At 43.2% G+C, this 19,125-nt stretch overlaps 1 protein-coding gene across 1 annotated transcript in view; it reads right to left on the reverse strand.

The window, feature by feature from the left end:
* The window catches only part of APBB1IP (amyloid beta precursor protein binding family B member 1 interacting protein), a 148,178-nt gene extending 137,297 nt beyond the window's left edge, over window positions 1-10,881 (reverse strand). The window contains exon 1 of the mRNA XM_073581766.1: window positions 10,762-10,881. The gene's annotated coding sequence lies outside the window, so the exon portion shown is untranslated. The remainder of the gene's footprint in view (window positions 1-10,761) is intronic.
* Between the last annotated feature and the right edge of the window lie 8,244 nt (window positions 10,882-19,125).

Below are 19,125 nucleotides of genomic sequence, written 5' to 3' on the forward strand. Positions count from 1 at the left end.
AGTGGGATTAATCCATTAATCTAACAGGAGAGCCACGTTCTTTACTGCCTGACGCCTCTTTTTTCCTTGTCCTCTTTCACGTCTCTAAGGCCACCATATTGGCTGTCTTGATATGTACTTGAATAGCACAACTCAACTAAACATATTCAAGAATCTCGGAGCACCAGAGTTAGATCTTTATTCCGTAGTATTAAAAAAATCGCAACAACAGGAAGACAAGGCAACATTTCGGCCATATCTGGCCTTTCTCAAGCCTCAATATACTGTATCCCAGCACATCACTGCTGGGACACAAGTGCCATGTCTAGGCTTACTCTAAGTTTTGCTTTAAAACCACCTTCCGATACGGCTGAAGATTTGTTCCTTAATTCAGTGGGGGTAAAAGTGTAGTGTAAAAATAAATGTTAAAAATATACTTTATGGTACATAATGCATGAAGTGGTAATAGATGGTAATACTTAAAGGGGTTTTTCCATCGCCAAAATCCTATCTCAATATGTTCTAGGTGTAATAATAATATTATTAGCAAATACCTCCAATTAGAAATCTAGTATAGTTCTTCTGATTAGCTATATTGCATACCTCAGGAGCAGGGCATTACAGTAGCTTAGGCATTGCAAGTTTTTAAAAAAGCAGAAAAAAAGTTAATGTGATGGAAGAATGGACATGCAACTTACCCACTTAAATTTAAAGAGGACCTATCCCTAGATCAAAAGTGTCCAGTTTTTGCTCTTTTTTTTAAAATTCCCATATGGTTTTAGAGTTATGGGCCTTTTTATTTAGTGCTAATTTTTTTGGTCTTTACCGAGTGGGACATGGCTCACCGGATCCTCTGGGGCATGTCTTTAGGCTGTTCTGCATTAGGTACACCCTAGTAAATAACATAAAAATTATCCCTAAATTAAAAGACCGTATACATGAGGAGGATTTAAAAACAAAAAAATGGAATACTAAGGGGAACATTGGGAATAAAATAGGAGCGAAAACTGCCCACTTTTGATCTAGTGACGGGTCCCCTTTTAAGTCATCGTTCCACCAACAGTGTTACCACCTATGCACAGTATAGGTGGTCCATCCATTGGGACACCCATCAATCACAAGAATGGAGGTCCTATGTGTTTACATGACCAATGTGCCATTCAATGTACTAGGAGTTGTGTCCCCGTTGCGCATTACTACTCCTATAAATACATAGGAGGGAATAGGATGGTTGTCAGACATGTCTATGGCAATCTAGAGCATCTGCACTGACCGCAAGTAAAATTTAGTAACACAAGAATACTTTTTTTTTTATTTAGCTGCGTTTTATATTTTGCTTTTAGGATTTTGACTGTGAAAAATTGCAAATTGTACAGAAAGGTTGCCGTTTCATATAAAATTTATAGGAGTTTTCACAAGTCAATGACTTTAGTGTGTTGTAGCCCAGGCTGTAGTTTTAGCGTGTAACCACATTGCTCCTGTCTGTCATCGCAGAACATATTTCCTGTGTGTACATGGTTCCTCGGATGTTAGGTAAAGGGGTTGTTTTAAGTTCTTAAATGCTTAAAATTGCCAAGTGATTTGCAACTTTGCAGTTTACCTATTATTTAAAATCCTCTCCGGTCTCAAGAACAGACAGATTTTTTATTCTATAGTTTTCAACTCGTTGCCTATGTTATCGTCCGCTGCTCTAGTCTCAGAGGTAATTACCTAACAAGGAGTGCACAATGCTTGTAGGTGGTATGCTTCATAGCCTGCAAGATCCACCTGATCTTGGCTAGGCTGTCCGGCCGCCTGAGCTTCTCCCTAGCTGTAGAGGCAAAGTGATTCTGCTGCAGCATTGGAGAGCACTCAGTTTGGATTAGCGGTGCAGCCATGCCTCTTATCCAAACTGTCAGTCAGCGCACTTCCCTCACACCCAGGAAGTCAGGAAGAAGTAGAGCGGTGCACTCTGGAAGATAGAAACCTTTCCTGGTTCTTCCGCCATCAAGTATTTGCCTTGTTGACATTATGATGTTTCATTATTTATCAAAAAAATTATTTACTTAAAGGGGTACTCCGGGGAGACAAAAAAAAATTTGTATTGTCCCTGCCCTCATAAATTATAAAGATGAGAAGCCCAGTGCACTTTATTTAACTTTTTAAGCCTTGTAATTCTGTGACAGCAGCTGCTCCTCACTGCTCCCCCTACTGTCCGAGACAATAGCCAAAAGAGGAGCGTGGCTATTATTAGGGGCCGGACAGATAGAAACAATGGGGAACTGCACACTACTGTAAATAATAATAATCTTTATTTTTGTATAGCGCTAACATATTCCGCAGCGCTTTACAGTTCGCACACATTATCATCACTGTCCCCAATGGGGCTCACAATCTAAATTCCCTATCAGTATGTCTTTGGAATGTGGGAGGAAACCGGAGAACCCGGAGGAAACCCACGCAAACACGGGGAGAACATGAACTCCTTGCAGATGTTGTCCTTGGTGGGATTCCAACCCAGGGCCCTGGCTAACCACTGAACCACCGTGCTGCCCTGTAACATCACAGACAGAGGGGTGAGCATTGAAGAGCAGCTTCTGTCACACCAGCCCCCTGATAATGTCTCCTTTAAGGCCCCGTCACACTAAGCAATCTCGGTAGCGAGATCGCTGCTGAGTCACAACTTTTGTGATGTAACAGTGATCTCACCAGCGAGATCGCTGTGTATGACAGCGATCAGCGAGCGGCCCCCCTGTCGGTATCGCTGATCGCTGCAAGAAACCTTTGGACATTTCTTTGGTCGCTGGTCTCCCGCTGGCGAGCACGCATCGCTGTGTGTGACAGCGGGAGACCAGCGATCAGGTGTAAAAAAATAATAAAAAAAAAAAAAAATATTGTTATTCTCACCTTCCGATGTCCCGTTCAGCCATCCTGCCTCTCTCCACGCTCCGGTCCCAGTGATCCTTTGCATGAATGACCGCGAGACTTTGTTATCCCGCGAGACCGTGACATCTCGCGGTCATTCGTGCAAAGGATCACTGGGACCGGAGCGTGGAGAGAGGATGGCTGAACGGGACATCGGAAGGTGAGAATAACTATATTTTTTATTTTGATACTATTTTCTACAGCGATAGCAAGCGGTGCCGGGCGCTCGGCATCGCTGTGCTGATCGCTGGTGAAGCTGTCTGTGTGACAGCTCACCAGCGATCACATAGCGACTTACCAGCGATCCTGACACCTTCATATCGGTGTCGGGATCGCTGGTGAGTCGCTTAGTGTGACGGGGCCTTTACTGTAGGGCTACTAGCAGGGAGCAGGTTGCGCCCTTGCCACTCCCCTTCACTTCAGGCTGCAGACAGGGAGACATTATCAAGGGGCTGGTGTGACAGGAGTTGCTGTTCACTGCTCAACCCTCTGTCTGGAACATTACAGCAGTGTCCAGCTCCCCGCTGTTATGAGCCAGTCTCCTGATAATTGCATATTCTCTGCTGAGAACAGGGGGTGTGGTTATGCCCTCTCTTCTCAAACTGGCTGTTCCTCACAGGGGGGGGGCGCTGACCATGATGTGATGTAACGTCCCATATGGGAGTTGGGAGCAATAATGGCTGTGTCTGACTATGCAGGAACATGGTCTGATCATACCACATCTCCTGGGCAGGGGAGGAAGCAAAAGAGTATACAGATATTACAGCGTGGGATCACAGCTGATTATTTCTGTGAGGTAAAACATTTCTCTGTCTGTTTTTAAGTAATGTTTTACATCAGAGAAAGAATCAGCTGCAATCCCATGCTGTCTTTTCAGTAGCCTCTCTTTTGCTTCCTCCCCTGCCCAGGAGCTGTGGTATGATGAGACTATGTCCCTGTACAGTCAGACACAGCCATTACACAGTACACAGCAGGGGCAAATTTATAAGATTATCTCAGCACAGGAACGATTTTTTTAAACACATCCGATTGTGGAAATTATTATTATTCCAACATCTATTGATTAAAATGTTGATGAAAATTAACTTTGTTCACGGGAAATTTGCTTTAAGAAACTTAAGCAATGTAGCAAATGATTAACAAGATTCAGATGATCATGCATGCCATATACTTGCATTAAGAAAAAAGAAAATCTAACCTGACATATCACATTTGAGCTTGACGTAGTCTGCTGACGGCCGTAACGAGCAATCATTCATATATATTTTCCAAAAGATTGGCAGCAGAAATGGTTAAAATTGGCCATTTTGATTGACTTTTATTTTACATGTATGAGCAGCTTTAGAGACTGTAGGTAAACTATAGACTGCTGTTTTTTATAATAAAGGGGTTGTCCCATTAGGAAAGCACCCCGTCAATGTGCCCTAAAATCCCTCTGGCGATTCAGCTCCTCCAGGTCAACAGAGCAGCTCTTCCTCTTCTAAGCTGCTCTGTCGATGGGGTGTCATGCTGATTGACAGCCGACTCCCCGCAGTTAGGCAACAGGGAGCCCACTATCGTTCAGCATGACATCGGCAGCCACTTCCCATCAACAGAGTAGAGTGGTAGAGAAGCCACTGATCTGTCGATCATAGATATCAGCAGCAGCCGCTGAATCACCAGCAGAAGCATTAAACGGAAATTCTGTGATTACAAGTATTTATTTGGAGGAATACCTAGGAACATTATTCAGTTTTTGAATAATTCTAAAGAAAAAGTTGAGTAAATATATGTTGCAGTGTCATGTTAAAAATATTGTATGCTAAAATTGCACAATACATTACTAGTATTGCACAGATCCAGGCTTCGGAGCTGTAATCTCCCATCATGCTTTGCTGTGCCTATACATTGCTAAAGTGAGCAAGCTGTGATTGTTTTCACATCCCAAATCAGCATGAGAAAATAATCGCAGCTATGCACTGCCCCTTAGTATAAGCACTGGGCCGAGAGCAATCCGATTTTTTATCTGATTGCACTCATCCGATTTATTCGCTTGTGTGAGAGAGCCTTTAGAGGCACATCAGCTGATTATAGCTAACAGAAATATGAATGCAGCTCTGGAGTGTCACACAGACTGTAAAGGCCCTTTTACATTTAGCGATGCACCAGCGATCCGACCAGCGATACGACCCGGTCAGGATCGCTGGTGCATCGCTAAATGATCGCTAGTGAGCTGCCACACAGGCAGATCTCACTAGTGATGCAGCAGCGACACAGCGCACGATACTCACCTTTCAGACGCGGCGATCCTGACGTCCTCCCGCCCTCGTCCAGCGTCGCTCGTCTCACACAGCAGAAAGCCCAGCAGGAAACTGACGACAAGAAATGGAGCCGCCAGATCTCGCGCGATCAGCGACGGACAGCGGGGGAGCCGGTCGGAGGTAAGTATCACACATAGCGATATCACTAGCAATATTGCTATAAAGTCACAAAATCAGTGACGTTTTAGCGATATTGCTAGCGATATCGCTATGTGTAAAACCCCCTTAACTCTGAATTGACACAAGATAAGTGGTACAACATGCTGTATGTGTGTATATTATTGCCAAAGAATGTCTAAATTCATGAAAAGTGGTCATCAAAACGATGATCTTTGGCTCAAACACTGCATTATAAAGAATGAGCATGCTATACTGTATATATAAAAGGGAGCTTTCGGTGTACCAAGTGCTCAAGGTGAGCGAATCAGTTCATGGTCAATCAAATTCAACTTCAATTTTACCAAAAATTTTGGGAAAGTGGTTAAAAAATAAAACATATCGTACACTTACCTCGCTGCTCACCTGTCCCTCCACCAATCTCCCCATCTGATCCTCTGTTGGACACCTCTATCTCCAGTCTCTTCTCGTCTTCATTCACTCTGCTGCTTAGGTTTTGGATGATACATGTCTTGCCGTCATGAATTCAGGATGTCATGACTTGATTTACTTGATTGTAGGCTGCGCCGTCGAAGAGTGACGGAAGAGCAGAAGAGACCAGATATGGAGAGAGCCAGCGGAGGAACGGTTGGGGAGCACAAGTGAGCGAAGAGCTGAGTACTATATATATTTTTTTATTTTTTATCCCTCACATTTGTTATGTTTTGGGGTCTGATGACAATTCCAGAACATATTGAGGCACAGTTTATTTGAATTTCCTGTCCAAATTTGAGCCAATTACCAAATTCAAATCTTGGCAGATTCACTCATTACTACAGTGTACCCAAATGTTATCCTTTACAAAAAATGATGCCAACTATTCCTATCAGTTTGCTAATTGTATTTTTGGGCTAACATTGGTTTGAAGGCCCCAAGTTCAACTTTCCACCCTCCGTAATTGCTCCCAACACAGCAATTAAAGGAATTATCCAGACTTCTATATCAATAGATCTTTAGCTTCTGAGTGCTGTTTGATGAGGACGTGGAGCTCTGGTGAGTGCTGCAGTCACGTCAGCCTCACAACATTTAGTCGCGGCACTGTTGGGGATTGCAGCTTTGGGCCTTTGGACAAAATTGCAATATTTAGGAAAACTGCTATAAAAATACCGGGGAGAAAATCGAAATCAGCATGAAACCCGATATAATTAACGATGAGGCTGCAGCGCCTGCGCAAATTCCTGATTCGTTGGGGGTGATGAATGTCAGATTCCCACTGTTCTAAAATAGATATTAAAATTAAAAAAAGAAAAGAAAATGAGTTGGACCACCAAAGCCACGTGCTACTGATCATATATGCCATACTTTCCATGCCACAAAGCCCCGAACCAACAATTATTCATCCTCAATCAGACAGTCCTCCGATTCTGTCAATGTTTGATATTTTCTCCATTCCTTCTTTACATAGATGAAGGGTTAATTATATTGAGCTAATTATTCACTTCATCAAACTTAGAATAATATAAAATGCAATGCCACTTAAAATTCACGATTAAAATTGCCCAGGATAATTAAAGCGTTTACTGCACCGCTGAACAAGAGGCAACATCTGAATTAACATTATTCATCTCTTCCAATAAATTTATTTAGAATATTTACCGTATTATTAATTTTTCTTATATGGTATTGTTATAGAAAAATTAATTGTAGGGGAAAAGAAGGATTAGTAGAATTAAACCAAATGGGCCAGTATTTCTAATGATCCTATATACTGGAGTACAGTCTCTCTTTAGGATAAGTTCTCACGGGGCGGATTTCATTGTAGAAGTATCTACAACTACAATTCATTCCATTCATAGCATGCGGGATACACAGGCAACCCCATTCACATACATGGATTACATTTCCGATGCAAAAAATATCTGCCACGTGGTTAAGGAACCTTAAACTGGCCACGTTTTTTTACTGTTGGACAGCAGAAAGGGTTAATTTAATTTCTGCAATATGTCACCACCATTTCAACACAGATTTATATGGAAAAGTTCATCTGCCGTGCTGGGTCATGAAAAATAATAGCTCTGCCTCCTAGTAATGAATACCCAAACTTACTGTAAAGAATCCTTCCTAATAGACAAAATGGCATTTCTATAGCTCATCAAGGAAGGCTCTGTTTCAACATAATGTTACTGTAGATTAAAAAACAATATACGGTAATCAAAAAATGCTGTTTTAGATAATTTCCTAACAAACAACATTTTTGATTAATCTTTGCAATCGTATTATTACTTTTAGTGTGAAGAATCCTTTTTAATGCCTTCTTCACACATCCATTTTTTATGCCTGTATGTGGTCCGTTTTTAAGGATGGAAAAACCCACAGACATGTCCTTTTTTTGAGCAGCATGTCATCCGTGTGTCATCTATGTGACACGTACCGGCGCCTCGGAAAACACAGTACAGTTAGCACTGTTCCCAGGTGCCGGGTACTGAAGGCAGTACTAATCATTATCGCTGTGTCTCCCTGAGATCAGCGCAACCAGACTGTTTAGCCTTTGCTGGTTTATGATTATAGGGGGATCACACGTCAATTTTAATGAGGGGTCTCCCCTATAATAACCAGTAAAGGCTAAACAAACAGCTGTGAGCTAATATTAATAGTCTAGGAACATTTATGGCTATTGGCCCATTCCCAGAATATTAACATCAGTGGTCGGCTTTCCCTTTGCTGGTTCGAAAAATTATGCATTTTATACACAATCTACACAGCGGGTGCTGAATACAACTCCCACCATTGTCACCTGGTCGAACTGATCTCAGGGAGACCAGGTGACAATGATGAGGGCTGCCTTCAGCACCCAGCGCCTGGGAAGAGCACTAACTCTACTGCTTTTCCCAGGTGCCGGTTTGTGTCACATGGATGTGGCACACAGACGGCACATGGATGTCACACGGATGTGACACAAGGACACATGGACAGCAAATGGACACATGAATGTCACATACGGAGACACGGATGGCAAACGGACACAGACCACGTATCTTGCAGTACTGTTTTTTCCAGTATATGAATCTCTAGGACGTGTGATCTACTATATAATTGTCTAATTCTGTCTGTCTGTCTGTAATGGAAATCCCGCCTTGCTGATTGGTCGCGGCAGTTAGGCCGCAACCAGTCAGCGACAGTTGCTTAGTCGTCGCGGCAACACGGCTGCATTGCTTATTGTACAGGCATATTACAGCCGTTAAAGGCATCACTGCTGCATTGCTCATTACACAGGCACAGTCCTGTACATATTCTGGAGTACAATACATTAGGTAACAACAGAACAGTGACTGCAGCTCTGGGTGTAACTGGAGTACAATACATTAGGTAAGATCTGAACAGTGACTGCAGCTCTGGCTGTAACAGAAGTATAATACATTAGGTAAGAGCAGAACGGTGACAGCAGCTCTGGGTGTAACTGGACTACAATACATTAGGTAAAAGCAGAACAGTGACTGCAGCTCTGGGTGTAACTGGAGTACAATACATTAGATAACAGCAGAACAGTGACAGCAGCTCTGGGTGTAACTGGAATACAATACATTAGGTAACAGCAGAACAGTGACTGCAGATCTGGGTGTAACTGGAGAGTACACTACATTAGGTAACAGCAGAACAGTGACTGCAGCTCTGTGTGTAACTTGCGTACAATACATTAGGTAAGATCAGAACAGTGACTGCAGCTTTGGGTGTAACTTGAGTACAATACATTTGGAAAGATCTGAACACTGACTGCAGCTCTGGGTGTAACAGGAGTATAATACATTAGGTAAGAGCAGAACTGTGACTGCAGCTCTGGCTGTAACAGGAGTATATTACATTAGGTAAGAGCAGAACGGTGACTGCAGCTCTGGGTGTAACTGGACTACAATACATTAGGTATAAGCAGAACAGTAACTGCAGCTCTGGGAGTAACTGGAGTACAATACATTAGGTAACAGCAGAACAGTGACTGCATCTCTGGCTGTAACTGGAGTACAATACATTAGGTAACAGCAGAACAGTGACAGCAGCTCCGGGTGTAACAGGAGTATAATACACTAGATGGTGGCCTGATTCTATCGCATCGGGTATTCTAGAGTCTCTGTTAAAATAAAAAAGTTATATACTCAACTTCCGACGGCCCCCGGACTCTGTCCCGCCTCTCACCACGCTCCCGGCATCTTCCGTTCCCAGTAATGCTTAGCGAGAAGGGCCGGAGATGACGTCACTCTCACGTGAGCACGACGTCATCAGCGGTGTTTCTCGCAAAGCATTACTGGGACCGGAAGATGCCGGGAGCATGGAAAGGAGAGACAGAGTCTGGGGGCCGTCAGAAGGTGAGTATATCACTATTTTTTATTTTAACAGAGACTCTAGAATACCCGATGCGATAGAATTGGGCCACCATCTAGTAATAGATATTTACACTAAAATGTTATTCTTATATAATCAAACAATGTTTTTAATGAATTTTTGTCCTTTATAACATTATTACTTTTAGGTCTCATTCACACGTCAGTATTTTTGATCAGTAGTTCATCAGTATTTGTTTGCCGAAACCAGGAGTGTCTCCAAAACACAGAGGAGGTGTCAATATTTCAATTATAGTTTTTCTTTGTAAGTTCCACATCTGGTTTTTGACAGACAAACACTGATGCAAAATACTGGCCTAATACTGACATGTGAATGAGGCCTTATTGTAAAGAATCCTTTCTGGAGCACAGAATGTAAATTAAATCAGCAAGGAAAGGTATACGGTATTTCAACATAATGTTACTGTGAAGTAGAAATATATATGGTACATTTAACAATATGTAATCCTTAGATAAACAGACAACATTTCGGATGAATCTCTAATCTCTATCATAGTAAAACTTTTAACTTTTACTGTAAAGAATCCTTACTAGAACATGTAAAAAAAATCATCATATTCAAAGTCACTGAGATTGGTTCAATAAAATTTTCAATTTCATGTAATTTCTCCTATATGAAAATCTTACGCAATAAGTAGCTCTCTGGATAATAGATGTAGTAGCAATAAATTGCAGATAGCCCCGTAGAATATCTCACAACTTTTTGTTTATGAATCTTTGCTTTTGCTAACATTATTACTTTTACTGTGAAGAATCCTTTCTAAAACATATATTGTAATTTGTTTTAAATCGGCAAGCTTCATTTCATCATAATGTTACAGCAAACTATCAATGCATATTTAAGAATGTGTTATTCTTAGATACTCATCAAACGTTTTGGATGAATCTCTATACTCTGTCACGATATAGCTTTTACTGTAAAGAATCCTTTCTAGAACATATAAAAATCATACCCCAAGGCACTGAGATTAGTTCATTTGGATACCCGATATCATATAACGTATCCTTTGGGATGATCAGATCTCTCTGAATAACAGACGTACATTAGTTACCATAGTAAAATCAATAGATCGCAGATGGCCACTTACCTTTTTTTTATAGGTTTAACGCCGTCCTTTCTGGAGTAAGACAGAATCTATAAGAAATGTGTGTTACCTTTTAGACATGAGTATTTATGAGTCACTGTAAAACTTCTTCTTTGGGCTTACCATACCTTCCCCTCCCCCAAAGAGGAAGTGGTGTGCGTAATTAGCAAAGAGCGGGGAAGGTGTGTCTTCTATGCAGGCTTATCTTTCACAATCATCAGATGTATATTTTGGATTTTTTTTTTAGCAACTTCGTTCTAACAAAAACATATAAAGAGGTTGCCAAAAATTAGAGAATAGAGTCCTTCTTTTTGTGTAGTCACAGCACCACCTTTGCCTTTCTGGCGATGTTTGGCATTAAAACTTGGCCCCAATCATGGACAAACTGCAACATTTGTTGTTCTCACAAATCGGAATATCCCATTAAATGGTTCTCCTTTAAAAACAAAAGGATTATTTAATTTACGAATCAGATTTGAAGAAATCCATCATCAAGTCAGAACTTCCTTTAAAAGTGTAACTAGGGGGCGCTAATGTAACTCACGTATTTTTTAGCGAATGCTAAAGGGGCAGGTAGGCTTTTTCTATAGCTGACTGCTATAAGAAAGTTTATAAATGATATGTAAAGTTGTTGTCAGAACATTTTGGGTGTTGTAGCATCACTTTTTAGCTGGATGTAGGGGTTGGAATCCATTCCTCTACATAATAATACTGAAAAGAAAAACCATCTAGGGATAATTTAGTACATTAGTGAAGTGTTCATATATTTGCCTCCTTTAATGTACAATTATTAGAAGACTCCGCAGAATGTGTGCAGCAGTTGGAGCTCGGCGATTACTGGCAGGCATCCAGCGGAGCCGCACGAGCCGTGTCAGCTCAGCCACCTACAGCCATTACCATCGCATTGATATTCCTGCCATGTAGGGCCTTAGTGAAAGCTACATGATCCTCTGCCAGTGATAACAGAGAGGCAGCACGGCAGAGAATGACATTATGTAAAAGGTGGCTGCACGAAAGCCAAAGATCCACCTCGTGCCGGACAAAAGAGCAACCTGCAAAAATAACATAAATCATCGGAAATACAGTCATGGCCAAAAGTTTTGAGAATGACACAAATATTATATTTTCACATGATCTGCTGCCCTCTGGTTTTTATGGGTGTTTGTCAGATGTTTTTATCACATACAGAACTATAATTGCAATCATATTATGAGTAGCAAAAGGTTATATTGACAGTTAGAATGAGTTAATGCAGCAAGTCAATATTTGCAGTGTTGACCCTTCTTCTTCAGGACCTCAGCAATTCTCCCTGGCATGCTCTCAATCAACTTCTGGATCAAATCCTGACTGATAGCAGTCCATTCTTGCAAAATCAATGCTTTTATTTTGTCTGAATTTGAAGGTTTTTGTTTGTCCACCCGTCTCTTGATGATTGACCACAAGTTCTCAATGGGATTAAGATCTGGGGAGTTTCCAGGCCATGGTCCCAAAATCTCTGTTTTGTTCCCTGAGCCATTTAGTTATCACCTTTGCTTTATGGCAAGGTGCTCCATCATGTTGAAAAAGGCATTGTTGATCGCCAAACTGCTCTTGGACGGTTGGGAGAAGTTGCTCTTGGAGGACATTCTGGTACCATTCTTTATTCATGGCTGTGTTTTTAGGCAAGACTGAGAGAGAGCCCATTCCCTTGGCTGAGAAGCAACCCCACACATGAATGGTTTCAGGATGCTTGACAGTTGGCATGAGACACGACTGGTGGTAGCGCTCACCTGGTCTTCTCCAAATAAGCCATTTTCCAGATGTCCCAAACAATTGAAAAGGGGATTCATCAGAGAAAATGACTTTACCCCAGTCCTCAGCAGTCCACTCCCTGTACCTCTTGCAGAATATCAGTCTGTCCATGATGTTTTTCCTGGAGAGAAGTGGCTTCTTTGCTGCCCTCCTTGAGACCAGGCCTTGCTCCAAGAGTCTCCGCCTCACAGTGCGTGCAGATGCACTCACACCTGCCTGCTGCCATTCCTGAGCAAGCTCTGCACTGCTGGTAGCCCGATCCCACAGCTGAAACACTTTTAAGAGACGGTCCTGGCGCTTGCTGGTCTTTCTTGGGCGCCCTGGAGCCTTTTTGGCAACAAGGGAACCTCTCTCCTTGAAGTTCTTGATGATGCGATAGATTGTTGACTGAGATGCAATCTTTCTAGCTGCGATACTCTTCCCTGTTAGGCCATTTTTGTGCAGTGCAATGATGACTGCACGTGTTTCTTTAGAGATAACCATGGTTAACAGAAGAGAAACAATGATGCCAAGCACCAGCCTCCTTTTAAAGTGTCCAGTGGTGTCATTCTTACTTAATCATGACAGATTGATCTCCAGCCCTGTCCTCATCAATACCCACACCTGTGTTAATGGAGCAGTCACTGAAACGATGTTAGCTGGTCCTTTTAAGGCAGGGCTGCAATGATGTTTTTAACAGGGAGAAATGCAAAGTACTACATCTGGGCAATAAAAATGGAAAAAGCATATATAGAATGGGAGGAATAGGGCTAAGTGACAGCACATGTGAAAAAGACTTGGGTATACTAATAGATCACAGACTGAATATGAGTCAACAGTGTGATGCAGCAGCAAAAAAGGCAAATGCAATTCTAGGATGTATTAACAGAAGCATACAGTCTAGATCACGTGAAGTCATTATTTCCCTCTACTCCTCTTTGGTCAGACCTCATCTGGAATATTGTGTCCAGTTTTGGGCACCACATTTTAAAAAAGACATCAACAAACTGGAGCAAGTTCAGAAAAGAGCGACCAGAATGGTGACCGGTCTGCAAACCCTGTCTTATGAGGAAAGGTTGCAGGATTTGGGAATGTTTAGTTTGCAAAAGAGAAGACTGAGAGGAGACTTAATAGCTGTCTACAAATATCTAAAGGGCTGTCACATTGTAGAAGGATCAACTTTATTCTCATTTGCACAAGGAAAGACTAGAAGCAATGGGATGAAACTGAATGGGAGGAGACACAGATTAGATATTAGAAAAAACTTTTTGACAGTTAGAGTGATCAATGAGTGGAACAGGCTGCCACGAGAAGTGGTGAGTTCTCCTTCAATGGAAGTCTTCAAACAGAGGCTGGACAAACATCTGACTGGGATGATTTAGCGAATCCTGCTTTGAGCAGGGGGTTGGACCAGATGGCCCAGGAGGTCCCTTCCAACTCTACGATTCTATGATTCTATGATTCTATGATTCTATGTTGAAATGTGTTTTGGGGGATAAAGTTCATTTTCTAGGCAAATATTGACTTTTCAAGTAATTGCTGTTAAGCTGATCAATCTTTATAACATTCTGGAGTATATGCAAATTGCCATTAGAAAAAATGAAGCAGTAGACTTTGTAAAAATTAATATTTGTGTCATTCTCAAAACTTTTGGCCATGACTGTACAACGTTCAATATAAGACGAGACATCGTTATACCTGCGTAATATTACACCACAGTCGCCATCTAGTGGAGCAAGAGATTGTTACAGAGCAGTGATGAGCGAACGTGCTGGGATAAGGTGTTATCTGAGCAGCTCTGGTGCTAACAGAGTGTCTTCGGTGTGCTCGGAAAATATGCACGAGTCCCTGAGGCTGCATGTCTCATGGCTGTTCAACAGCTGCAACACATTCAGGGATTGTTATACAATCCCTACATGTGTTGCGGTTTTCAAACAGCTGGCGCTGGTGACCCAGAGGCCGTGGTATACTCGGTACTGGGCCGGTCGTCTTAAAGGGATGTGTCACAGTTAGTGTTGAGCATTCCGATACCGCAAGTATCGGGTATCGGCCGATACTTGCTGTATCGGAATTCCGATACCGACTTCCGATATTTTTTCAATATCGGAATTCGGCATCGGAATCGGAAGTTCAAAGTTGATTGACAGACTGACGTCATCATGATGCGCGGTGTGTGCGCATCATGATGCGCCGTCATTTCGGGCCTTCCGGGGGTCTCTGCCGGCCTGCCGGGGGGCTGTGCCGGCCTGCCGGGGGGCTGTGTGGACTGCCCGGGGTCTGTACCGGCCTGCCGGGGGGCTGTGCCGGCCTGCCGGTGGTCTGTGCACCCTGTGGGGGTCTGTACCGGCCTGCCGGGGGGCTGTGCCGGCCTGCCGGTGGTCTGTGCACCCTGTGGGGGTCTGTACCGGCCTGCCGGGGGGGTGTGCCGGCCTGCCGGTGGTCTGTGCACCCTGTGGGGGTCTGTACCGGCCTGCTGGGGGGCCTGTGCCGGCCTGCCGGGGGGCTGTGCAAGCATCGTCCGATGGGACTACAAGTCCCATCGGGCGATGCCTGCTACCATGACAGTGATTGACACATTAGCCAATGATGGGACAGTAGTAGTCCCATCATCCGGCTAATGTGTTAAATGTAAAAAAAAAAAAAATACTACATACATACTACATGCATGCTACATACATACTACATGCTACATACATACTACATATATACTACATACATACTACATACATGCTACATACATACTACATGCATGCTACATACATACTACATGCTACATACATACTACATGCATGCTACATACATACTACATGCTACATACATACTACATATATACTACATACATACTACATACATACTACATGCTACATACATACTACATACATACTACATGCATGCTACATGCATGCTACATACATACTACATGCATGCTACATGCATGCTACATACATACTACATGCTACATACATACCACATACATACTACATACATACTACATACTACATATATACTACATGCATGCTACATACATACTACATGCTACATACATACCACATACATACTACATACATGCTACATACTACATACATACTACATACATACTACATGCATGCTACATGCATGCTACATGCATGCTACATACATACTACATGCCACATACATACCACATACATACTACATACATACTACATACATACTACATGCTACATACATACTAGACTTGAATGGGACTTCCGGTATCGGAATCGGCGATACCGATACTTTTTTTAAAGATCGGCCGATACCATCCGATACGATACTTTGAAGTATCGGACGGTATCGCTCAACTCTAGTCACAGTGGCAGTGACCCGGTCCGTGGTCCCAGGCGGTCATGTAAAAGGGGAGTATTGATTTGTGATAAAGTTTATGTAGTGATTCGTGACGCCAGTTGGAGTGTTCGACTGTAGTATAGCCGGCACTGCAGATGATCCCTGGGGGAGTAGATGGCGATGGCAGTGCAGATGTTTAACCCTCTCCAACCAGGGCTGGCCCCCAGATATTGTGATGGAAGTAGAAGGCATGGAGTAATAAGGCAGGAGACAAGGAAAGTCACTTTATCATTTACTGTAGCTCAGGTGCAGTTCAGAGGAGATATTACAACTCTCACCAGGTTACAGTCTGCTCTGGAGAATGGGAGTTATCCTTCTCTCTGCTGTGACTCAGTGTAAGCTTCCTGCTATTCTAATCCCTTCAGGGACCAAGGCTTCCCGGAGTTTGTAACTTCTAGTATAGCCACTACTCACTGTGTTTTCCTCCTCGGGCAACTTGTAACTGGGATCCTATGTGAAGCTCAAGTTTCCTCTTGCACAATCCTTCACTCATCCTAGTTGCTGCTGTCTTCCCGGGGAAAACACTTCACTGTTGGTTGTATAAACTCACACAGTCTCTCAGCTTACCACCCTGCTCTGAAAGCATGGATGGCCTAGGGGCTGATTCCCTGATTCTTATTAGCTTTACTCCTGGATGGAGCGCATGTCATCATGGCTGCCAGGAGCATCCTTCCTCCTTCTTCTTCACTGAAAAACAACAACTTTCGACTGATCCCCCTCCCAGTTAGGGTATGTCTGCAAAGCTCTAAGCTTCAGACAAGTAAGGGAGTGAGGTAAATCGTGTGTGTGTGTGTTGTGGTCTCTAGCAGAGAAAGCATAACTCCATTGCTTACAAAACACATGCAAAACAGTACATATTTAACCCTTTTGTGGTGGTAAAAACGTAGGGCGCCACACTGGGACTCAAACATATTATCTGAGCACCCCAAAAACCTGCTGAAAAAATGCCTAGTGTGAACTTACCCTAAGGCCGGGGTCACACTTGTGAGTCTGATGCTAGAGTCTCTCGCATCAAAACCCGGCACTGCTGCCGATACTCGGACCAGAGTATGCAGCTGCACGTATTTCTATGCATCTGAGCACTCCAGTCCCGATTGCCAGCGCAGTGCCGGGCATTGAGTCTCTCACATCACACAGTGTGACCCCGGCCTAAGTCCTGCTCTCAGGATGTACTTGTAGTCTCTGACAGGGAAGGGGTTCAAGCATTTTCTGAACGTTTATGTATAAACTAGATGGAGGGCGGTAATGTCACGATGGGGGCAGGCTTTGCAGCATTGAGAATCTCTCTCCCCCCATGTGCGCACCCACCTATCCACTCTCTTTCCCCATGTGCTGACTTCTGTCTTTACGCTCTTCTTTGACCTGTCTACCCCATGTGCTATCCCCCTTGTCTGCTGTCTCTCTCCTTCCTGTGCTGTGTTCTCCCCTCATGTGCTGTCCCGTATAAGCTGTCTCCCCCTGTGCTCTGTCTCTCTCACCCCTGTGTCTGACCGTGTACAGAACATACCAGAGCTCCTGGGCAGGGGAGGAAGCAAAAGACAATACTGACATTACAGCAGGAGATTGCAGAAGATACATTTTGTGAGGTAAAATATTGCTTAAAAACAGTCAGTGAAATATTTTACCTCACAAAATGAATCCTCTGTGATCCCCTGCTGTAATGTCAGTATTGTCTTTTGCTTCCTCCCCTGCCCAGGAGATGTGGTATGCTCCGTACATGGTCAGACACAGACAATTTTTAAAATGAACTTTCGTTCGTGGGAAAACCCCTTTAATGTGACCGGCTTCCTCTGCTTGTGTTGGGGGGAATTTCCGCAGGCGCAGTGTGACGGTTTTCCGCTGGTGGTACCGCGCAAAAGGCTGCATGAGTGTGTGAGTGTGAGTGGTGCAAACAGCGTATGGAGTGCGTGTGTGGTGTGAAAGTGTTCCGCTGGGGGTAGCGCACAATAGCTTGAAACCAGCAGTAGTTTCCATATTTTGACACCCATCACTTAGGTGTCCCAATATGGCGGTCGGTGACCTTCCTCCTCTTGGAATTCTGGGATACGGTGACATCTGGACAGAACAGGAAATTAAAACATTACAAGGCAATTATATAAGTAGATGAAGACATTAAAGGGATTGACCAAGATTAGAAAATCATGTATGCCTTTTTCCAAAAACAGCACCTGCACCACTCCTATATACAGGTTGCAAGCAGTATTGCAGATTGGCGCCATTCACTTCTTTATAGTGGAGCTACAATACTGCATACAACCTGTGGACAGGTATGGTTCTGCTTTTTTTTTTTTCTGTTTAGAAATTATGTTTTTGTAATCCCATCATTTAGGTGCCAGTGCCTTAGAATCATAGAATAGAATCGTAGAGTTGGAAGGGACCTCCTGGGCCATCTGGTCCAACCCCCTGCTCAAAGCAGGATTCGCTAAATCATCCCAGTCAGATGTCTGTCCAGCCTCTGTTTGAAGACTTCCATTGAAGGAGAACTCACCACTTCTCGTGGCAGCCTGTTCCACTCATTGATCACTCTAACTGTCAAAAAGTTTTTCTAATATCTAATCTGTGTCTCCTCCCATTCAGTTTCATCCCTTATATTGGCTTATGGAGATTTTCCTAACGCAGAAACAGAAATGCCACATTTGGTTGAATCTGCTATTGCAACTGAGCCTCAAATAAATGGAGCAAGACTACTAGACCAGATAAATCCTAAGAAAGAGTGTAAAAAGTGTGACGCTGCTTCTGGGAAAAATGAAGACGCTTTTTATAATCTCAGTTTCCTGATATAGATCATGAAAAACCCACAAAGCTAAGTCGATGACAGCGGATGTAGGAACGCGCTCTATATATACACCCACTGTAACTCTATATTAGATTTTCCGTCTCAGCGCAGCTGGTAATCTGCGTGTCGTGTCTTAAGGCTGCCGTGCCCCCCCACCCTAGAGGAGGCAGAAGTCACACGTGACGTTGGCCTATCACGACTTCGCACGACGTCCCCGAGACTGCTAATGCAAATAGACAGCACAGTCTTAGGCCAGGAACGTTGCGAGAACACGAGAGGGAGAAGAAAAAGCAGAATATATGAAATCAGAAGCTCAATCCAATGGATTCTGCAATTCATTTACATTCTCAATTACTTCCTTTCCTAATTTACACGACCGGGCTGCGGATGAGATAAAGGGCTTGTGAAAATGAAGGTCTGAATAGAGAGCAGAGATAAGGATGGCTCTGGAGCAG

The sequence above is a fragment of the Dendrobates tinctorius genome, unplaced genomic scaffold, assembly GCF_039654945.1.
Source record: "Dendrobates tinctorius isolate UK_male_01 unplaced genomic scaffold, ASM3965494v1 ptg000070l, whole genome shotgun sequence".
NCBI lineage: Eukaryota > Metazoa > Chordata > Amphibia > Anura > Dendrobatidae > Dendrobates > Dendrobates tinctorius.